This window comes from Schistocerca gregaria, chromosome 8 (assembly GCF_023897955.1).
Source record: "Schistocerca gregaria isolate iqSchGreg1 chromosome 8, iqSchGreg1.2, whole genome shotgun sequence".
Taxonomy (NCBI): domain Eukaryota; kingdom Metazoa; phylum Arthropoda; class Insecta; order Orthoptera; family Acrididae; genus Schistocerca; species Schistocerca gregaria.
Window position 1 is genome coordinate 224,227,287 of NC_064927.1, and position 20,299 is coordinate 224,247,585.

The 20,299-nt window shown below is 39.7% G+C and overlaps 1 protein-coding gene across 3 annotated transcripts in view; it reads left to right on the forward strand.

The window, feature by feature from the left end:
- Positions 1-20,299, forward strand: part of LOC126285411 (uncharacterized) — a 152,323-nt gene that overhangs the window by 11,964 nt on the left and 120,060 nt on the right. For 2 of the 3 annotated variants that reach the window (XR_007551644.1, XM_049984772.1), the window contains exon 2: positions 2,759-2,864. The exons of the other annotated variant lie outside the window; for it this stretch is intronic. The gene's annotated coding sequence lies outside the window, so the exon portion shown is untranslated. The remainder of the gene's footprint in view (positions 1-2,758; positions 2,865-20,299) is intronic. 3 annotated transcript variants of the gene reach the window in all.

Genomic DNA, 20,299 nt, shown 5'->3' on the forward strand with positions numbered 1-20,299 from the left:
TTGTTTTAGGAGTTCCAAAATGCACTCTTCCCAGTTCCAATTCTCCTCAATATCGATACCTAAGAATTTTGAAGTTTCCACCTTATTTATTATTACCTCACTATGTGCTACACATAGCATTGGTGTAGTAGCTCTAGATCTGCAGAAATGAATACATTGTTTCTTTTTAAAACGGAAAGTGAGAACATTCACAGAAATCCAGTCAGTGATAGTTTTAAAAACACTGGTTATTATTTCTTCTGTTTCTGTATGCATGGTTTGATTTATTACAATACTAGTGTCACTTGCAACAAAAAAAATCTACTTGTTGTATATTACATAGGTCATTACATACTGAGAAACAATAGTGGACCTCAGTCAGAATTACATTGGCTGAATTAATTAGTACACTGCAGTCTTTGGGTTAGATATGACGTTATCAGCTCATTGGCTGTACCATCAGTCCCAGAAAACTTCAATATATAGATACATTGAATCTCCTGGATCTAAGAGAATACTGTGATTCATACATTCAATAGGTTGCAAAAATATCAACCAACACTGTTTTATCTTTTAATACATGAAAAAATTTTGTGAGTGAACATGTAAATGGCAGTCCCAGTAGAGCAACTCTTCTGAAACCCAGACTGTGGTTTACTGAGGATATTATTGTTGCTAAGTTGGGATGCTATTTCAGAATAGATCACCTCTTAGATCACCTCATAAATTTTAGAAAATCATGTGTTTACATTTACATCTACACAAAAAATTACGTTAACTTTTGTTGTTCACACTTCATCTAGCACTTCTGTCACTGTATTTAACTAATATACATACAAATTGGTTAATTTCTTGTTGATGTCAATCACTGCTTAATTCATTAGCTGATAGTTCAAAGTGTTTGTCTTCACCAACTATACTAGGCTCATGTCTCAATTTAAGCTGTGTTCTTTTCCTGATATAGATGCATGATCCTCCACCCACTAAAATTCCTTCCTGACAATAATAATACTACATGTTGGACTTTGTCTCTACACCAGTGCTCAGTGACACAAACTACAGTGCCACTGAAAGAGCTCAAGCTTCGAACTGATTTAGTTTCAAGTTTTGGTGATAGGTATTTACAACTGCTAATTTTCGATCTTATTTACTGCAATGGTTTGTTTCTGTTTAAGATGTGTACTAAGTGTGTCCTTTTGTGTCAGACTCTCTATTCTTAGTGCATATTGCAGACTTTTCTAAACTAATGGAGGTACTCTTTGGTAGAAGGACCTGTTGTCTGGATCTATCTTAAAAAGATTTAATTCTCCTAACCATGACAAAAGCTATGACCTGAGCTTCTCCTCTATAGTTTTATGAATGAGTTGAACCAATCTTCCCATTTATGTTCAGGTATACACCATATCTCATGAAACTGCTGCTTTTATTTTATTTTAATTTTTTTTAATCTAGTGCCATTTCCACCCCACATTTATTCGTCCCTCAGCACGATTAAGCATGAATTAAACTCTTATGAAAGAAACGAGAATTTCGGACAGCTCAATATTTACGAAGTTTTTAATGTGTAAGTAATGTTTTCATGAAGCTTAATTGCCTACCCGAGAACGTGTCGGACATACAATTAATACTTGATGAATGAAGAAGCAACTAGCAACAACTTGTTCTAAAGTCGGAAAAATATCGAGTTTTTAATATTGTTAGATCTTAGCTAAATTGTCAAGCTGTCTATAACAGTTGTTTGCCTGTACTGATATGTTAACTGATTCTCTAAGCTACTAATTCTGGATAACTCAGGTGCCTTGTGAGATACCACTAGCTTCAGATTTCACATTTAGTAGTATATATTAAAAACAAAGATTCCAAGTCTTACCAAGCGGGAAAGTGCCAGTAGACAGGCACAATAAAAAAACTCTTTGCCTTTAAATATGTCTGCTTGTGTCTGTATATGTATGGATGGATATGTGTGTGTGTGTGTGTTTGTGTGTGCGCGAGTATATACCTATCCTTTTCCCCCCTAAGGTAAGTCTTTCCGCTCCCGGGATTGGACTGACTCCTTACCCTCTCCCTTAAAACCCACATCCTTTCATCTTTCCTTCTCCTTCCCTCTTTCCTGACAAAGCAGCTGCTGGTTGCGAAAGCTCGATTTTTTTATTATTATTATTATTACTTTTTTTTTTTTTTTAATTGTGCCTGCCTACCGGCGCTTTCCCGCTTGGGAAGTCTTGGAATCTTTGTTTTTAATATTTTTTCCCATGCAGAAGTTTCTTTCTATTTTATATACATCATATATATGTCTGCTTGTGTCTGTGTATGTGCGGGTGGATATGTGTGTGTGTGCGGTGTACACCTGTCCTTTTCCCCCCTAAGGTAAGTCTTTCCGCTCCCGGGATTGGACTGACTCCTTACCCTCTCCCTTAAAACCCACATCCTTTCATCTTTCCCTCTCCTTCCCTCTTTCCTGAAGAAGCAACCATTGATTGCGAAAGCTAGAAATTGTGTGTGTGTGTTTGTGTGTTTTATTTATTATGCCTATCTACCCGCTTTCCTGCTTGGTAAGTCTTGGAATCTTTGTTTTTTATATATATATATATATATATATATATATATATATATATATATATATATATATATATATATAAGCTTCCCTGGCAGGTATTGTGCAAAACTGTCATACCGATACTGTATATAAGAATTATTGTCTTCAAGATAATATATAATTATCATAACAATAATTTAGGTTCATTAACTAAAGTACATGCGCTGCCTTCTGTAATTGCAGGAAAGAGGTCACTGTGGCATCTTGAACTTTCATATTCAGGTCACGAAGCAGAACACAACGAATAAAGTGTCAGCAGAAACGCAGTAAGACAGTCGCCACACAAAGGGTATGGGAAATAATACTTTTTTCTATTCAGCTTTCTCTACAACAATATATACAAGCACCTATTCCTTACAGGAATGATTAGACGCGTTAACTACACTCCATCAAAGACATGCTTTGTTACGAGTTCCATCTCATAGTAATTTGCAAGTACCGTGGCTGTAATACCTATCTGATAAGTGCTCTTGCGGCAATGGTTCTTCACATTATTACATTACAGTTATTGTACTGCTATTAAACATTTTTTCAGTTTACGTCAAACACAAATTGTAAGAGCGAAACACAAAACATATTTTACGCAGTGACCGGGTTGTCTTGGCTGTGGTTTATTCATCATCATGAGTAACTCATTTTTTTTTAATGTAACGTGACATCTGGAAAGAAAGATACCTGAATTCTTCAGTTTCCACAGTGTTTGCCAGAAGTCCATCGACATTCTTCTAGAGGTTGTTCTGGAATGTTTTCTGAGTATTTCTCTGTAATTGACCGGGGATGATAATGGAATTTCCAAATTAGCAGCAATCAGTCGCAAGATCATGTTTTCTTTATTTAATTTTGTATATTGATTTCAACTGATTAACAACCATCATCGGTGCTTTCAACGTGTATGTTCCCTGAGTAATAACACTGTCTTAAACAGACGTCAAACATGGACTCCATAAAGAAAACATGATCTTGCAACTGGTTGCTGCTTATTTGGTAATTTTATGGTTTACGGTCACTGCACAACTTGGGAACCATATGGAGCCCCCCCATTCAGATAATGGAATTGTAATGATCTCGTTCCATAGCCAGCTCGGTCACAAAATAGAACACCAGTGGATTACTACTTCTTTGGGCATGTCAATAGCCTACCTAGCTTATGAGGCTCTGGTCGATACCTGGTTGCTATAATCCGTTCATCATCAGAATAAACCAGGTGTAAACATTGCAGTATGTATTCTTCCGTGTTTGGTGGAAACTCATGGGATTTCCGTTTCACGTGAGACTGCAACCAAGCTGTCTTGAGTACTGTCAAGTTTGATAATAAGGGTAAGTTTTGTGCTGTGCGTTACGCTCACATCCATTTACCGATAATACAGGACTACAGCTTTACGGGCGCATTTAACTTGGACAGCACTGGCCTGTCAGCTGGTACAGCTAGCCTGCAGAGACGTGGCCAGCTGCAGTTCACACGTAAAAAGAGACGAGCAGAGGAGCAATACAGCTTCAATGGTCATTTAATTTTTAAGCAGAATGAAATAATATGCCGCAAATCTCCCACAATATGCTCCTTAAACTACTAGACGAACACTGCGACAAGTTATCGGTTTTAGCTAACGTACTATTGTAATTAAAACAAGAATGATGGAAATTCCTGACTTAACCAAAGGGTATTTTTTCTGCATAAGCTGTATAATGTAAGAGAGTATTGATGATCCGATGATGATATTTGGTTTGTGGGGCGTTCAACTGTGCGGTTATTAGCGCCCAATCATCGATTTTGCTTACATCAGGTTTATTCGTATGATAAACGGATTATAGTATTATGTGGAGCAGCCGCGAAGTAGTACGCCAAACTCCTGGGAATTTTTGAGCGTGTAAGACAGTAGACGGTGCGTTTCTGTAGACTCTACCATTATCATATTGGTCGGAATTTTGAACAATACCTGTACGGCAACAGTTCTGCACTTGTTATGTGTCATACTGAACACTGACAACAGTCTCAAACCACTGAGATAAAAGTGTACGTCTTGTTGTTTTGTGTGACTTGTGTTTTCATTATTGCATATTGCGAGCTTCTTCACTGTTGTTTTACAGAAACGAGGGTATAATAATAATAATAATAATAATAATAATAATAATAATTTTATTGTCTATTGCTGTGATGGCTTAAAGACATACACATAATACAATACAGTACAGTACATGCTATAAAAGAAAAGAATTGTTAAAAACGTTACAGTTTTATATCCAGGTCATGAAATCCTTTATATTGTAGAATGGGTTTACAACTAACCAGTCATAAAGTGTTTGTTTACTCTGGTAAATTTTGTATAGCTTGTGGAAGTTTGTTAAATAATTTGTGGCCCATAAGTTCATAACTGTTAACTGCTTTTGACAGTCTGTGGTAGGGCGTATAGATAGAGCTGTTTGTCCTAGTGCTGTAACAATGTATATTTGCCCTGCGTTTTACTTTACGTAAAGTTCTTTTTTGTGTAGATTAAAACATAATAAATATATAGGTTTATTACTGTCATGATTTTTTGTTGAGTAAACAAAGGTTTACAATGAGCCTTGTATGGTGAGCCTGTAATTATCCTAATAGCTTCCTTTTGCAGCAATAGTATATCATGCACACAAGTGGAGTTTCCCCATAAAATAATACCATAGGATATGATGCTTTGGAAAAATGAGTAGTAAGATACTCTAACATAATTTTTAGGTACACAGTGCATTAATCGCCTTAACAAATAGATTACCCTAGACAATTTACTATTAATATACTTAATATGTGGATTCCAAGAAAGTTTATCATCCAAATATACCCCCAAAAATTTAACACAACTATGATCATCTGATGGAAACTTGTCTTTTAAACTAAATACCATCTTCTGGGTTTTGCTTTCATTAAGCAAGAACACATTTGCTTTAAACCAGAGTGAAGCTTGCTCAATTGTCTCAGTAACACATGTTTTAATGCTATTAAGATCATTACTGCTGTTCGGAAAATCAGCATAGAGTACTGTTCTGGATTTAATAAATGATGGTAGGTCATTTATCATTATTAGGAAAAGAAAAGGGCCCAGCATGGATCCCTGCAGAACACCTACCTTAACTTGTTCTATACTGGACATTTCTTTCCCAGCACAGACGGCTTGCTTATGGTTTTGTAAACATGATCTTAATAGCTTAAGGCTGGTACCTTTAACACCATAAAAGTCCATTTTTCGAGTAGTAGCATATGTTCTACACAGTCAAAGGCTTTGCTTAGGTCGCAAAAAGTTACTTGAGCAAAGCATTTATCTTCAAATACTTGATGGATGTATTTAACAACATTGTCTATGGCATCAATGGTTGACAGGTTTTTCCTAAAGCCATACTGTGATCCACTTATTAATCCCATGTTATCAAAGTAAACAGATAATTGTTGGTAAATTATGCGTTCTAGAACTTTTGAAAAAACTGGGACTATGGATATTGGCCTCTAACTTGAACAGAATTTTTATCTCCTTTTTTATGTACTGGAACTACCCTAGACAGTTTAAGCTCATCAGGGAAAAAACCCTCCAGTATACACTTGTTTATACAATTTGTTAGGGGGTACACTATACAGTCTATTACTTTCTTCAGCATGTTACAAGACAGGTCATATATGTCTACACTGTCTGTTGATTTTAATTGCTTCACTATTCGTAACACAAAACCAGGTGAAACCTCAGAAAAATTGATCTACTTCCTCAACTTATTTAATAAAAAAGCCATTATATTCCTGGGGAGAGATACTAATTTTGTCACTTCTTTTATCTTTGGCGACACTCTTTATTAGTGTCCATGCTGCTTTGCACTTATTGGTGGATTTCTCAATACTTCTGAGACTGTGTGCTTGTTTGGCTCCACAATTGCTTTTTTTGTACTCATTCCTAGATCTAACATAGGCTAATTTAGCATGGTTGGTTTTCAGATTTTTATAAATATTGTACAACAACATAACTTGATTTTCATAGTAGACAGCTGTTTTGTATACCATGTATTTTGTCAATTTGAAACTTTTGCTTTTAGGACTCTGTCAGTTACTTTGCATTTCTTTATTGGTATACAGTCATTAAAGTGTCCCAAAAATGCTTTGAGAAACCTATCAAATAGTACCTTTGCCGGCAGATAATTTCTTAGAGTATAATGTGTCTCATCATAACACAGGCCAAACCAATCTCTGTTAGAAAGGGACGTACGAAACCTGTCAATTTTCTCATCTGTGACTGGTCTAGTGACCACAACTTCTGGGACAAGCTTATTTACATTACTCTTGTAAAGAGGGAACCTACTTGTATAATTTAAAGATACTGAATCATGATCAGAGTATGGAAATACTGTCACAAAGCATGATTCTTCTGTTGTTTTAAAATTTACAAAAATATTGTCAAGACATGCATGTTCTCTTGTAGGCTTGTTATTGACTGAATGTAAGTTGCACTGTCTTAGTAGGTTTTGGAGTTCAGTGACAGTACGTTTTTGTGTTGTAACATCGAATTCAGCATTCACATCTCCACCTATCACAATATCATAATGTATCCATCTAGTATCTGTAAGTACATGTAACAGCAGGTCCAGTTTTTCTAAAAATACATTGGTTATACCCTTAGGTGACCTGTACAGGGAAATTACAACAAACTTAAAACTGTCTTATTACTATACCAGCAGATCTAGGTCTAATATATTGACTGTACCGCTAAGTGACTTGTTAACATATATTGAAACACCACCTCTTAAATGCAATTTTCCGCAGTAGCTACTGGCTAGATTACATTTATCAAATTCAATAAATGTAAGTTCACTCTCACTAGCCCAGTGTTCACTTAAACAGGAGATATGAAACCTATTTTCTAATCCAAAGTCATTGACAATAAATTCTTTATCCCTTACTCCTTCAATGTTAAGATAACAGATTATAAAATCGTGTACAGTCATAGCCTCTGCAGCGTTGTGCTATGATTGTCGCGCAGTTAATGCGCAGTATAAAAATGAATGAGGCTGCTTTCTGTTCTAGTGAAACACGCTCTTGGAACATGGTCAGAAAGTGCCGAGAAATAGACTGTTCTTATTGTCTTTCATAAATTTACAGAGATTAACGGCTTTAAAGTTTTTCCTGTCCTTTATATAACGCAGTTGATAAACATACGCTTACTGAATGTGTAGCGCATTCTACCCATTCGGTAGAGTAATCGTATTTTATTTGTGCGTTGGTTCAAACCTCCGCAGTATCAATTTTTTTTCTCGCTCAATTTCAAATACCTACATCTCGTAATTATAAAACTCATCACCATTTTTGTGAATAATGTTCGTCTTCTTGTTTCTAATTACATATTGGACACATTCCTGTTTCCATTTCATATGGAACTTCCTGGCAGATTAAAACTGTGTGCCCAACCGAGACTCGAACTTGGGACCTTTGCCTTTCGTGGGCAAGTGCTCTACCATTTGAGCTACCTAAGCACGACTCACACCCGGTACTCACAGCTTTACTTCTGCCAGTACCTCGTCTCCTACCTTCCAAACTTTACAGAAGCTCTCCTGCGAACCTTGCAGAACTAGCACTCCTGAAAGAAAGGGCATAAAGTTTTAATCTGCCAGGAAGTTACAAATTCTTTATTGTCGATGTTTTATGAAAGACTGTTCATAAAAGTTTTTTAAATTAAGAAAACCTAACTATTTTATTTTTTAAGGCAAAAACGAAAAACCAAATCATCTTTATTTGTACTATGTGCACCATTTTATACCACAGAGGTAGATAAGTATCGTAGAAACATGAAAAACAATCATTTTCACAGCATCGAGCACATCATACAAATGCTACATTTTTACATTTGCTTCTGTACCATTACAATATGAACCCCTACGGAACTGATCCGGAGAAAAACTGCAAGATATGGCCTGAGAAGTACCAAAACTGTTAAGCTACCAGGAGTACTGGAATTAACACATGCAACTTTTTCACACGTCACTGGCGGGATATAGAATGGCTCGTCATAAAAGAAGAAGAGAAAAATGCTACGCCTGGTTAGCTTCGTGGATTCTGTTGTTAATAGGCTCGTTACCAATGGAGCAAGTGACACAGAACTGAAATGTATTTCTCGGATTTGGATAAGGAAGGCTGAAGAGGCCAAACCACTGACTTTACTACCTTCAGTGGCTTCAGTATTTAACTACAGTGAAATCTTTCAATACTCTCTTACGTTACACACAGTTTATGCAGAAAAATTACCCTTTGGTAAGTCAGGAATTTCCATCATTCTTGTTTTTAATTACAATCCATCATTCTTGTTTTTAATTACAATAGTACGTTAGCTAAAAACGATAACGTGTTGCGGCATTCATCTAGTAGTCTAAGGAGCGTATTGTGGGAGATGTGCAGCGTATTATTTCATTCTGCTTAAAAATTAAATGACATTTGAAGCTGCACTGCTCCTCTACTCGTCTCTTTTTCACGTGTGAACTGCAGCTGGCCACGTCACTGTAGGCCAGCTGTACCAGCTGACCGGCCAGTGCTGCCCAAGTATGCATCGGTAAAGCTGGAGTCCCGTATTATCGCTAAGTGGATGTGAACGGGCACAGCACAAAACTTACCCTTATTATCATACTTGACAGTACTCGAGACAGCTTGGCTGCAGTCTCATGTGAAACGGAAATCCAATGAGGTTCCAGCAAACGCATAAGAATACATAGTGCAATGTTTACATCAGGTTTATTCTGATGATGAATGGATTATAGCTATTTTAAGGATTTTGTAGATTATTGAGATGTTGCAATCTTGAGTGAAAAATCTTTTGAAATGGCTTACTGCATGGATCCGCGACTCAGAACACTGTCACTTGTAAAACAGAAAATAGAGAACGCTTTGACATTATATATATATATATATATATATATATATATATATATATATATATATATATATATATATATATATATATATATATATATATATATATACTAAGTACAAGACAAACATTTTATTATATACATCTGAAAGAGCGACTGACATACTACATTTCCACATAGTCACTAAACATATTGAGGAACTTATAGCGATGGACAAGATCTGAAATACCTTTGTCGTAAAATTCTGCCGCCTGAGACTTCATCCAGAGAGCCACACCAGCCTGGAGTTCCGCGTTGTCATCAAAGTGCTGCTGCGTTCAAAAAATGGCTCTGAGCACTATGGGACTTAACATCTCAGGTCATCAGTCCCCTAGAAGTTAGAACTACTTAAACCTAACTAACCTAAGGACATCACATACATCCATGCCCGAGGCAGGATTGGAACCTGCGACCGTAGCGGTCGCGCGGTTCCAGACTGAAGTGCCTAGAACCGCTTGGCCACCAGTGGCCGGCAGCGCTGCGTTGCAAGCCAGTTCTTCTTCATCTTAGGAAACAAGTGGAAGTAGCTTGGTGCAAGGGGCTGTAGGGCAGATGAGGGAAAATTTCCCGTTTGAATGAATAAAGGAGTTCTTTAGTGCGGTTTGCTGTGTAAGGTCGGACATTGTCGTGCAAAAGCAAAATTTTGGATGTCAATTTTCCTTTGGATGTCAGCTTTGTTTTGAACTGCTCTTCTAAGGCTGTGCAAAGTTTGACAGTACCAGATAGAATTTATGGTTGCTACACGTTCGAGAAAATCAATAAGAAGCAGACCTTGCCTATCCCAAAACACTGTCGTTATCAACAAGGTTTGCAAACATTTTCTTGGTTTTTGGGGGGAATTTGTGTGGCCCCACTCCATGGACTGTAATTTTGTCTCGTAATTAACAACATGTCAACATTGCCCCCATTCACTGTTCTGTATCGTGCTCTGTAAGCGTTTTTGGCACCCATTGTGCACGAAATTTGTGGTAGCCTAGCTTTTGAGTGACGTTCAATAATGGAGCTTTCGCGAAGTGTAAGGAAACAACGTAATGAGTGAATGTTTCGTCCAGAAATGGTGCATCGGTTTAAAAATGACCGAACCAACGTTATTGTGAAGCGACGCTTCTCACGAAAAAATTTTGTTGACTCCTGTACAGCCCCCAATTTTGTCTCCATTAGATATGCATGCACTTGGGCTAAGTTCGCATAATAGAAATCTGATGCACGTTTTCAAATTGTTGTCTAACATTTCACTTTACAGTATCTAACATTTCACTTTACAGCCGAATATATAAGCTCACGTTAACGTAGATTTCGCGGAAAAAATCTCTAGGCACAGATAAACACCCTTTGAGTGCTGTAAGATGGATAGCACTCATGTGCTGTTCAGTTAATTGCACATTTCCGTCGTGACCTTATGAATTTTTTCCGTGTTTATTTTTCTTCCTTGTACATTGCGAAAACTAAGTGGAGCCAAAGAAGAGAATATTGACATCGAGCAACTAATTGACGACATAGCGTCAGAATTTCATAAAAATAAAATTTTACGACGACCTGGGAAAGAATTGGTTTCGCTCCTTTGTAAGGGAGAGTAGTCAAGAAAAATATATAGGAAAACTTTATCGACCATAAGGTCTGCATGTTCACGTGTAGCTTCATTTACAAAATAGTTGGTAGGTTTAGCCCCGAATGTTAGTCGCTGATGAAGTGGGTCGTCCATTGTGGGTAGCATTTATATTTGTGAGATTTCCTTCTGAGATGTCTTTGTGTTAAATCCAGTTCTCATTCCAACATAATAGTGAAGTAATGTAATCGTTTGTACAATGTGTTCGGCACAATGCGGGTTTATATCTAATGGGTGATGTAGTAATCTCTATTTATTACATGCTATACCAAAAGCATACTCAACACACTCACGTGCTTAAGTTAACAAATGGTTCAAATGGCTCTGAGCACTATGGGACTTAACATCTGAGGTCATCAGTCCCCTAGAACTTAGAACTATTTAAACCTAACTAACCTAACGACATCACACACATCCATGCCCGAGGCAGGATTCAAACCTGCGACTGTAGCAGTCGCGCGCGATTCTGGACTGAATCACCTAGAACCGCTCGGCCACCGCAGCCTGCTCTTAAGTTAACAATTTCTCATAAGTCAGCTGATTTCCGCCGTAGGGTCTGATAAAATTTACCATCATTGCAAATGCTTCATGACCTACTGTCACATAAGGAAGCGGCATGCCGGAATCTGTGAAACTTCCTGAGTCCCTGTCTTTTCCGTAAGTGTGAATGTCTACCCAGATAGGCGATAGTCATTCACTTAGTGTCACCAGCACTAGAGAAAAAATGTTTATAAGTGAAATATAAGAACATATATGTTCTAGATTTTTTCTGATATGTTTAACCATTGAGAGTACCGATGCAATCTACGTCTATACTCCGCAAACCACTGTTGAGTGTATGGCAGACGGTAAGTAACATTGTGCCAGTTATTAGGATTCTCCCGTTCCGTTCACATATGGAGAGTGCGGGAAGGATGATTGTTTAAATGTCCTTGTGCGTGCTGTAATTAATCTAATCTTGTTCTCACGATCCCTACGGGAACGATCAAGAGGGAGTTATAGTATATTTGTAGACCCATCATTTAAAGCCAGTTCTTTAAATTTGATGAGTAGGCTTTCTGAGAATAATTTACGCCTATCGTAGTCTGCCAGTCCTGTTTCTTCAACACCTCTGTGAAACTCTTCCACAGATCAAAGAAACCTGTGACTATTTATGCTACCCTTCTCTGTATACGGCAGGGATGTCCAACCTGCGCCCCATGGGATGCATATGCCCCAAAGCAAGTATCAATCGGTCCAACGAATCACATGACCGGAAAAAAACGCATAAAATTCAATTTATGTAAAGTATGAAGATTGGCATATATTATCAATCTGAAACTTACACCGCACGATACCAGTCTTCTTTTTTCCCTGCTATATTGCTAAGTATAGTATGGGCAGCCCAGAAATACTCGTCCTATTCCAGGCCCAGGGAAGCTAAAAGAATGGGCACTCCTCGTATACGTCCAGTATCCCCTGTTAGTCCTATTTGCTCTGGTTCCCACACATTTAAGCAGTATTCTAGGCTAGGTCACGTGGGTGGTTTGTAATAAATCTCTTTTGTAGACTGCTTCACCCATGACAATCTATTCGATCATTTTACTCCATATCCCTAGAAAGTGTAACACATAAGCATTTGTATTAGTTGTCCGATTCCAGCAGTAACTAATTAACATTATAGTCACAGGGTACTACGTTTCGTTTTGTGAAGTGCACAGTTTTACATTGTTGACCATTTAAAGCAAGTGCTAATCTTTGCATCACTCTGCTATCTTATCAAGATCTGAAAGAATATTTATTCAGTTTCTCTTAGATGGTACTTCGTTATAGTTAACTGCATCATCTGCAAAAGGCCTGAGGTTGCTATTAATACTGTCTGCAAGGTCATTAGTATACAACATGAAAAACAAGAGTCCTAACACTTTTCCATGGGGCACACTCGAAGTTACTTCTACATCTATTGATGATCGACCACGATAACTTACTGCGTCTCCCCTACCAACACATCCTCAGTTCACTCGCAAACTTCACTTGATACCCATACAATTGGAGTTTTAATAATAAACGTACAACGATCATACTGATTTTTGTAAATCAAGAAATACAGAAACTGACTGCCTTGATCCAAATCTCTCAGTATGTTATGCGAGAAAAATGCGGGTGGGGTTTCACATAATCATTGATTTCGGCATCCATCCTGTTAGGCATGGAAGACGTCTTTCCATTCAAGGTAACTCTGTGTTTTACCTCACAATATGTTCTAAGAGTCTACAACAAATCCATCTCAAGGATATTGGAAAATAGTTTTGTGAATCACTACTACCCTTCTTGTCAAGAGGTGTGGCCTGTGCTTTCTTCTCAGATCCTTAAGATGTTTCATCAAGATCATTTCGCATACTTCAGAAATTATCCCAGATATTGTGGATTTTCCAATTTTATATGAGTAGCGTAACGCGCTCTTACCGCTCGTCATCTGAACACTTTTGAAAGTTAGCGCTTTTTCCAATACTCAAAACAGTTCAGGAACTCGATCTTATGGATAGCCGTCAACTTTCTCAGCGATGGATTTTTAAACTCATCCATGCTTGTAAAATGATGGCTGGTTAACGTATTTGTTTATTTTTGGGAACAGAAAAAATCCCATGGGACCGTGTATGGGACCATTAAGTATTGTTATCGGCCAAAAATACACTAACAACCAACAAAATGTGAGCAAGTGCATTATTATGATGCAAAAGTCACTTTTTTCGGTCTTAGCTATCCAGAATACTTCCACTAGGACGATTAAGCGTTCATTACGCCAGATCGGTAAATCTATGTTTCGTCACCTGTTGATTTTGTTTGAAATTCAACATTTTTTGGAACTAATTTTGTCATCGCTCGTTTCATACCCAAAGTTGAGGCAACTTATATGTCAATAACATCTATGACTTTTCTGATTCGGTGATCGTTCATAATCATGCCTTTCACATTTTCCACAATTTCATCAGTTGATATGCCTGGGCACCAAATGCTTTTGACGTCTTCAACTTCTTCACGGTCTTCTTCGAAAAGCTTATATGACCAGAAAACCCTTATTTTACTCAAAGGAGATTCATCAAAAGAAATATGTAACGTGTCTAATGCTTTGTTGCACGTCATTCTTATCTCATAGCAAAATTTAATACAAATTCTGTGCCCCACTTCTGTACAAAATAAATAATCGTCGATACACATATTACCTTTCTGACAGCACACAACAGACTAAATATGCAATATGGTTAACACTCTACAGATACACTTCAGACATGTTTTGCAATGCAGTAATGTTAAAAATCTAAATTTATACCTACTCTGCAATGTGATCATCCCTAGAAAGTGTAGCACATGGGCATTAGTATTAGTTGACCGATTCCAGCAGTAACTAATTAACATTATAGCCACATTTGTTATACTCTAGCCACTTTAATGATAATACAAATGGAGCTGCCTTTCATTAACCTTTTACGATGTTCTCCGTCAATCCTATGTGGTATGGATTCCACACATTTCACTAGAGGACGGACAAGCCTATTGTAGGAAATCTCTTTAGTAGACCTTTTGCAGCTTCTAAGTGCTCTGCCAATAAAATGCAGTCTTTGGTTCGCGTTTCCCGCAACATTTTCTCTGTTATCGTTTCAATCACTTCTGTTTTACTCAATGACTTTCCGTCGATTTAACTTATTCGTACAGTAATTTTAATACCCAGGTATCTAGTCAAACTGACACCTTTCGATATGTGTGATTTATCATCTAACCGAAATTTAACTGATTCGTCTTAGTTCTCATGTGGATGACTTAACAGTTTTCCTTGTTTAGAGTCAATTGCCACTTTTCGCACCATACAGATACCTTATCTAAATCATTTTGCAGTTGGTTTTGATCTTTCGATTACTTTATTAGAGAGCATTATCTGCAAATAGCGTAAGAGGGCTACTCATATTGTCTCCTAAATCATTTATAATGGTTAGGAACAATAGAGGGCCTATAACATTTCCTTGGGGAGCGACAGATATCACTTCTGTTTTACTCAATGACTTCCCGTCGATTACTACAAACTGTGACCTTTCTGACAGGAAAACACAAATCCAGTCACAACTAAGACGACACACTAAAAGTACACAGTTTTATTAGAAGTCTTTTGTGATGAATGGTGTCAAGTCTTCTGGACATCTAGAAATATGGAATCAATTTGAGACCTCCTGTCAGTGTGTACAAACAGCTAGTTGTGTTTCACATCAAAGATATTTTCTTAATCCGTACTTACTACGTATCAATAAATCGTTTTCTTCTGGGCAATTCATAATGTTCGAACAGATTATATATTCCGAAGTCCTACTGCAAATCGACGTGTACAGATATGTGTCTGAAACTCAGCACATTACTCTGCTCGAATCGGGCTAATTACAAAATTGCCGCTACTTGTTGAAAAAATCTCGTAGTTCTCAGTAAACATATCAGGACTCCACTGAGTGGGAGCAGGGTGAGTCACTTGGAACTGCCATTCTCTTAACTAGTTGACGGTCAGTCAAATACTGAAGAAGCTATGTAGGGAAGGGATAAAAGCAGCACTGCTACGTTAAAAATTTAGGAACATTGTCGTGTCCTGACACAGGATAGAGGGAAGACAAGGGGTTAAGTCAGTCAGCAGTTTCCGAGTGGTGAGGAAAAAATGCAGAAAGACAAATTGCCATTGAAGGCAGGTTGATTACTTGGATCAGCGCCAAACAGTCTCAGGGCATCTACGAGAGATGTGGATTTTAGGACTTGACAGGATGCGTCAGCAGCAGTCTGGTGAGTCGTTCTGGCCCTCATCACCATCATATTTAGATTCCTCCCCTACTGGTACTCGGTAGGTAGAGATGCTTCTGGATTTTACATTAACAAACTCCAAGTTTGGTATCACAGGATATATACGCTCCGGGGACAATCGGGAAATCCGGGGAAAACCAAGCAATATTTTTCATCCGGGAGAAAACCGGGAATAACGCAGGAATTTTTGCTGTTCTAGTTTTCAGTTAAATTTTTGTAAATTCGACTGGTAAGAACTGATATTCTAACAAAGAATTTTCCTTTATCCCGTTACTGCGATATAATAACGCAGTAATAAAACATAAACGAAGAAAACATAAATAAAGCCTTAGTTGCAAAAGAAATGCGCCATTTGCAGCAGCAAAACACGATGCACACACAAGTGTCTGCCAACAGCAAAATGTGTCAAAGGCTTTAGGACGCAGACTATGCAATACTTCATAACAGCAAACTGCTTCCGATGGGCGTGACGTCGCAGGCACATTAGTTTAGCTGCAATAACTAGACACGGGCTGTATCAGCAGTAGCGAAAAGCAGCCATATGCTGCCCGGAAACATTTTTCTGGCGCATCCAAGCTGCCAGATTAGCGCATGTGCATTGCAGTTTGACTTTTCTTGAGATGAAGGGTAGCCTCCACGCGAACCATGTTTACGTTTAGTGATTTTGCTGTTTCCTCTTGGTTTACAGCTCTCAAGAACAAAACGGATTTCTGTGACCGGGAGCTATAGTGTGAATTAAAATATTCACGTAATTATGGAAGGCTAAAATACACTCCTGGAAACTGAAATAAGAACACCGTGAATTCATTGTCCCAGGAAGGGGAAACTTTATTGACACATTCCTGGGGTCAGATACATCACATGATCACACTGACAGCACCACAGGCACATAGACACAGGCAACAGAGCATGCACAATGTCCGCACTAGTACAGTGTATATCCACCTTTCGCACCAATGGAGGCTGCTATTCTCCCATGGAGACGATCGTAGAGATGCTGGATGTAGTCCTGTGGAATGGCTTGCCATGCCATTTCCACCTGGCACCTCAGTTGGACCAGCGTTCGTGCTGGACGTGCAGACCGCGTGAGACGACGCTTCATCCAGTCCCAAACATGCTCAATGGGGGACAGATCCGAAGATCTTGCTGGCCAGGGTAGTTGACTTACACCTTCTAGAGCACGTTGGGTGGCACGGGATACATGCGGACGTGCATTGTCCTGTTGGAACAGCAAGTTCCCTTGCCGGTCTAGGAACGGTAGAACGATGGGTTCGATGACGGTTTGGATGTACCATGCACTATTCAGTGTCCCCTCGACTATCACCAGAGGTGTACGTCCATTGTAGGAGATCGCTCCCCACACCATGATGCCGGGTGTTGGCCCTGTGTGCCCCGGTCGTATGCAGCCCTGATTGTGGCGCTCACCTGCACGGCGCCAAACACGCATACGACCATCATTGGCACCAAGGCAGAAGCGACTCTCATCTCTGAAGACGACACGTCTCCATTCGTCCCTCCATTCACGCCTGTCGCGACACCACTGGAGGCGGGCTGCATGATGTTGGGGTGTGAGCAGAAGACGGCCTAACGGTGTGCGGGACCGTAGCCCAGCTTCATGGAGACGGTTGCGAATGGTCCTCGCCGATACCCCAGGAGCAACAGTGTCCCTAATTTGCTGGGAAGTGGCGGTGCGGTCCCCTACGGCACTGCGTAGGATCCTACGGTCTTGGCGTGCATCCGTGCGTCGCTGCGGTCCGGTCCCAGGTCGACGGAACGTGCACCTTCCGCCAACCACTGGCGACAACATCGATGTACTGTGAAGACCTCACGCCCCACATGTTGAGCAATTCGGCAGTACGTCCACCCGGCCTCCCGCATGCCCACTATACGCCCTCGCTCAAAGTCCGTCAACTGCACATACGGTTCACGTCCATGCTGTCGCGGCATGCTACCAGTGTTAAAGACTGTGATGGAGCTCGGTATGCCACGGCAAACTGGCTGACACTGACGGCGGCGGTGCACAAATGCTGTGCAGCTAGCGCCATTCGACGGCCAACACCGCGGTTCCTGGTGTGTCCGCTGTGCCGTGCGTGTGATCATTGCTTGTACAGCCCTCTCGCAGTGTCCGGAGCAAGTATGGTGGGTCTGACACACCGGTGTCAATGTGTTCTTTTTTCTATTTCCAGGAGTGTATGTTATTGATTGCAGTTTTCTGATTTTATTTTATTTCCAGGTTTTTGGCAGCTGGATATTAATTGCCTTGCAGAACAATGAAGTTATTTTTCTCGATTTGCCAAAACAATTTGGCTTTAACTAATCTTTTCCGCAGAGGCAGTCAATTTATTTGAACCACTATTGGCTGTCGCCGCTGGTAGCTGAGTGATAGCCGGCACGGTAGCTCAACGTGTTCGGTCAGAGGGTTAGCTGCCCTCTGTAATAAAAAAAGAAAAAACTGAGTCAATTGATCAACTACGAACTTAAAAACGGTTGTCTTACGATGTCCGCCCCGAGCAGATTCAAAGAACAAAAGCGAACAAAATGTGACTAAAAAGAAAAAGTGGTCAGCGCGACGGAATGTGATGCCTAACGGCCCGGGTTCGATTCCCGGCTGGGTGAGAGATTTTCTGCGCTCAGGGACTGGGTGTTGTGTTGTCCTTATCATCATCATTTCATCCCCATCGACACGCAAGTCGCCGAAAGTGGAACTCGAAAGACATGCACGAGGCGAACGGTCTATCTGACGGCAGGCCCTAGCCACACGGCATTTTCATTTCCACTATTCGGTAGTGTCAACTGTTTACAAAATTTCAAGTGCACGTTGTTATCTTTTGGGACATATGGCATAATGCCACAATAAAGAACAAAACCTGAGATAATACAGTACCGATACTCCAGGAAATCTGCAATCTGAGAACCACACTGAAAAGTTTAATATCAGCTTGGAGCCCACTTCTTTGTGAATCTGGACATACAAATGTGCTGTTTAAGTCGAATTATGCATTTTAGTATGGTTTACGAAACTCCCATGCTCTTGGAGTATCCTCTGATGTCCTGTTTCGTTTATGACGTAATGTGAGATCTCGTAATGCCGTGTACGTACGAACATACGGGCTACCACGCCATCGTAGCTGCGCAGGCGCAGTAACGCCGTTTTCTGGCGAACTGACAACTGCTGAAACGAATTCCAACAGGTCACAGAAAAATATTGCAATTCGTCGTTTGAAAAGCTTTGCTTTGAAAGTATATTTTATTTTAAGCAATATGAGTTATGTTACGCGAGTAAAAGTGCTTCGAATCCCGTGCGTCGAATTTCTTAAATCACAGAGCGTTTGATTTTAATTTAAAGCTAACACTTTGAGGGCCAGCCAGTAGAAGAAATTTTTGGAAATTTGTGGTAAGGTCATGTGGGACCAAACTCCTGAGGTTATCGGTCTCTAAGCTTACGCACTACTTAATCTAACTTACGCGAAGGACAACACACACAGCCACGCCCGAGGGAGGACTCAAACCTCCGACGGGGGAGCCGGGCGGACCGTGAGAAGACGCCCTAGACCGAGCGGCTACTTAGAGGAATTTCGTGTCCAGAAGGCCAGATATTTAAGTTGTGGCAGTGATATTTTTCATGTCTAGTGCAAAGTGAAGAGTTTCTAGAGAGGACATCCAAGAGGAACTACTAGGGGCATTCAATAAGTAATACAACACTCATTTTTTCTCGGCCAGGTTCGCTTGAAGAACTTCGGAATATGCTGTTGGACATCGTGCAATATTCCCACTTGAGCCGCTATAGTTTCATGAGGTTCCAGGAGGTGGCGAAGCTGTGCGTCGCCTTCAAAATTACTTGTATGATGGAAGTGCGTTCCAAGCCGAGAGTTGTCATTGAGTTTCTTTGGCGGAAAACCGGAGCATCGCAGATATTCATAGGTGCTTGTAGACTGTTTAAGGAGACCAGACAGTGAACAGAAGCACAGTGAGTCGTTGGGTGAATCGTCTGTTATCATCGCAACAAGGTCGCGCGAAACTGTCTGATCCCCCATGTGCCGGTCGGCCGCACACAGCTGTGACTAGTTTAATGTTTGAACGTGCGGACAGTCTCATTTTAGATGATCGACGGATTGCACCGGACAAGAAAAATATCATTGCCACAACGTCATTGCTTAAAACTTTGTACTGGCACATTTGTGTGATGTATCGAAGTGTAACACACGCAAAAAAGACAAATGTTATATGTGAAAGCTTAGCTTTTCTTGTAGCTACACAATGTACATTAATTTAAACAATTAACTTTTCCCATTTGTGTGTTCGCGCTACTTAACAGTGATGTTGCGATGGACTGACTACATCACGTGTCCTATGTTCTGAATCACTACGTTTACAACACATCTTCCGAAAGAGGAAAACCTAAT